This window comes from Myxine glutinosa, chromosome 1 (genome assembly GCF_964187855.1).
Source record: "Myxine glutinosa chromosome 1, kmMyxGlut1.1, whole genome shotgun sequence".
Lineage (NCBI taxonomy): Eukaryota > Metazoa > Chordata > Myxini > Myxiniformes > Myxinidae > Myxine > Myxine glutinosa.
Genome location: NC_136261.1, coordinates 63,158,880 through 63,163,200, shown reverse-complemented (window position 1 = coordinate 63,163,200; position 4,321 = coordinate 63,158,880).

Here is a 4,321-nt window from a genome sequence, read left to right as displayed (position 1 = left end):
CTATGTAAAGTATCTCGACAAACTGCGATCAATTGTCGTACGCGTTTATTCACTCTGCCGATCAAGGCCCGATTCACAGCAGCGCCATCCGAGCTCTGGCGTAGGGATACAATCCGGTCCCGGTGTAGGGATACAACGGTGAACATTTGCACTGCATACATGACATCCTCCCCTTTAAGTCCAAAATTACCAAGAGCAATACGTGCTAGATTTCCAGAATTGACATTTCAAAAGCAACATTTCCAAAACATGTGAAAATATGTGTGCAAACGGTTATGAGAATAATGAAAATACGTGAAAATAGAACATGTGTCAACGTGAAAAAAAAAACATCTTCAAAGATTCAACCGGTCGGGTGCTTTTCTCTCACGCATTGAGCATCACGGTGTACCAGTGGATACAGAGTCCGAGGTGATTCCTTTGGGTCGCGGTGTACCAGTGGATACAGAGTCCGAGGTGATTCCTTTGGTCTCCACGAAGGGTGTAGCGTTTGCAGAGGTTTTCGGGGCATCCGAGCCGGCTGGAGCGGCCACGACGATCTCCGGCAGTTGCGGGTCGAACTGTTGTCCTGACTGTGACGATGCTACAGGCTCCATCGACTCACAGTGACGGTAGGTTATGTGGTCCTGATGTCGACGAATTTCGCGGCCGTCCTGCAGGCGAATCACACTGGACAGTGGACCTGGCTTCTCGATGATGTCTCCCGGTAGCCACGTCGCACCTGCACCAAAATTTCGGGCAAACACTGGATCTCCAATGTTGATACATCGACTGTTGGACGTCTTATCGTGCACCAACTTTTGATTAAGCTGGCTCTGATAAACATTTGATGATATGTCTGGTTTGAGATTGTCAAGTGTCGATCTCAAGTGTCGTTTCATCAATAACTCAGACGGAGCTGCACCGGTTGTTGATTGTGGCGTGATGCGGTATTTGAACAGGAGACGAGACAGCTTTGTTTCCAGGGTTCCCTCCTGAAGTTTCTGCAATCCGGATTTGATGATTCCCACGGATCGTTCGGCCAAGCCATTTGAAGCCTGGTGGTGTGGGCTGACAAACTTATGTTTGATGCCGTTCCGACGTGTGAACTTGGCAAACTCGGTACTGGAAAAACACGAACCGTTATCACTCACGATCATCCTGGGCAGACTATGAGTGGCGAAACAGCGTCTGAGTCTTTCGATGACAATGGCTGACGTAGTACCACGTGTCACATAGGCATCAATCCATTTTGTGTGCGCGTCCGTAATTATTAGAATCATGCTGCCGTTAATAGGCCCGGCATAATCGAGATGTAGGCGATGCCACGGTTCGCTGGGCCATTCCCAGGGATGCAGTGGCGCTTTCGCAGGTGTATTCCGGGTGCTCTGGCAGGGGTAACAATGTCGAACATGATGTTCGATATCAGCATCAAGATTCGGCCACCACACATAGTTTCTGGCGAGTGACTTCATCTTCACAATCCCGGGGTGACAGTCGTGGATTTCATCCATGACCCTGGAACGCAGATTTTTCGGGATCACGACACGACATCCCCAGAGTAGGCAACCATTTTCCACGCTGAGTTCGTTTTTACGTGCTTTAAAAGCCGCAAAATCTGGGTCACCCTCAGGTAGCAAATGCCATCCAAGCTGTACAGCCTGGACAGTTCTGGACAGAACGGGGTCTCGTCGAGTATGAGTGCGGATCTGGCCGGAATCGACAGCACAATCTTCCAGATGATCCATCAGTGCGATAATGGATCCTGGTGTAGGCGAATCATCAACGGATTCTGGAAGGGGTAACCGACTCATGGCATCTGCATTTGTGATAGATGAACCGGGCTTATAACATATGGTGTAGTCATAAGCAGCGAATAACAGGGACCAGCGGATGATCCTGGGCGGTAGTGTGTCAGATGTCGCCTTAGTTGGACCAAACAGACTGATCAGCGGCTTGTGATCAGTGCGAATCGTGAAATGATGTCCAAGAAGGTACTGGCGAAATTTGCCGATGCCGAAAACGATTCCCAATCCTTCCTTGTCAAGTTGGGAATAGTTTTTCTCTGCCGGGGACAACGTTCTGGATGCAAATGCAACCGGTCTTTCCGTACCATCAGGCATCACGTGCGATAATACACTCCCCACTCCATACCGACAGGCATCGCATGTCAGCACAAGATCCTTCTCTGGATCAAAATGAACGAGAACATTGGACGATTTGAGCAGATCCTTAGAGGTCTGGAATGCTGATTGTTCAGTAGACCCCCAGCTCCAGGAGACTCCTTTCCTCAAAAGCCGATAAAGGGGGCCCAAAACGTCGGTCACATTCGGGATGTAACGACCATAGAACTGAAGCAAACCGAGGTATGACTTCAATTCGGTCACATCTCGTGGAGAAGGAGCATCCTTGATAGCTTGGACTTTCTCATCTGTCGGGTGTAGACCCTCGGCATCAATCGTATGACCCAGGTACGTGACTGATGGCACCATAAACTTGCACTTGTCTCGACGCAAACGTAGGCCGGAGTCCGAAATCTTCTTCAGAACTCTCTCCAGGTTCTGTAGATGTTCCGCGTCCGTACGACCAGTAACCAGAATATCATCCTGGTAACAAACGACGTTGCGTTCGGCGGCAAACAAACTGTCCATGACACACTGATAAATTCCAGGTGCAGATTTCACTCCAAAACTAAGTCGGTGGTACCTATACAACCCACGATGCGTGTTGATGGTAAGATACTGTTTCGAATTCTCGTCCAAGCAGAGCTGTAGATAGGCGGATTTGAGATCGAGTTTCGTAAAAGTCTTGCCTCCCGTGAGACGAGCATAGAGGTCTTCGATCCTCGGGATTGGATATTTATCCAATGAAGAACACCTGTTCACGGTCATTTTATAATCTCCACATATGCGGATGGACTGGTCCGATTTTATGACCGGAACGACATACTGGATTTGCTCGATGATCCCCAGATTTTCAAGATGATCCAGTTCCTTGTCAATCCGCTCACGCAGGGCGAAAGGGACTGGGCGAGCCCTGCAAAATATAGGATTGGCATCCCGGTCAACCCTGAGTTTAGCCGTATGTCCTTTCAAGGTTCCAAGCTCATCCTTGAAGACATGCGGGTACGTATCCAGCACATTTTTGAGTGTGTATGCTGCGGTAGGAGAAACGTTGGCTGCCCGGAGTTGATGAATGCTTTCCCACTTCAGTCGAATTATGCTCAACCAGTTCCTGCCGAGTAAGGAAGGGCCCTTTCCAGGAATGACGATCAGGGGTAGGTGAAACTCACGGTTATCGTAGCCCACCGTGACATCACATGTACCGCAGGGAACAATCTTCTCACCTGTATAGGTGGAGAGTCCATAGGTAGTAGGTTTCAGATGGGGTCGGTCAGCATCACTCCACAGGTTTGTGAAAACAGCATCGCTGATGAGCGAGACGGCCACACCAGTGTCGACCTCCATTTGCAATGGTCGATTGTTGACGACAACATTGGCAAGAAGAGGGTCCCGCCTATGGTGAGAATCAATATGAAGCAGGTCATACGATTCTGAGTTGTCGGAAACAGAGCTCACCTGGTCAAGCTCGGGTTCCTCCGAACCGATAAACTGATGAATCTTGTCAGCAGCTTTTCCTTTTCCCGATTTGCGAGTGGTGCAAGCTGGAGCAATATGGCCAGTTTTCGAACAGAAATGGCAGGTCGCATCTTTGAACCGACACGTCTCCGGAGGGTGCTTTCCGTTGCACCGAAAACAGTTGTTGTGGGTTTGAGACTGCACTGGCTTCTGACGAGGAGCCTTGTTCCAACGTTGTGGCTGAACATGATCCAACCGATTCACAGCAGGGCTGGTACCAGATGAGCGAGTGGCACCGATGCTTGTAGCGTTGCGTTCAGCACTTTCCATGGAAATGGCGGTGTCTCTGGCATTTTGGAACGTCAGTCTTCTCTCAGCAAGCAGGCGTCTACGAGTGCGGTCATCGGACATGCCAACCACCAGCAAATCACGAAGCATGTCATCGATCGTGTCCCCAAACTCACACAGATGTGACAGTTTTTTGAGGTGTGCAATGAAGTCTGCGATCGACTGACCTTGCTGCTGTCTGCACATGTAAAAATTAAACCGACACAGGATGACTGAAGGAGATGGGTTGCAATGTTCCTTCAAAGCGGCCTTGAGCTCTGCATACGTGAGCTCCTGGATTGTCCGAGGCCGAATCAGGTTTTTAACGAGTGTGAACGTCTCACCTCCGCAAACGGACAGGAAGACGGCCTTCATCCGGGCTTCGGTCGCAATGCCGTTCGCCTCGAAGTAGAAAGACAACCGCTCAGAATACGTGT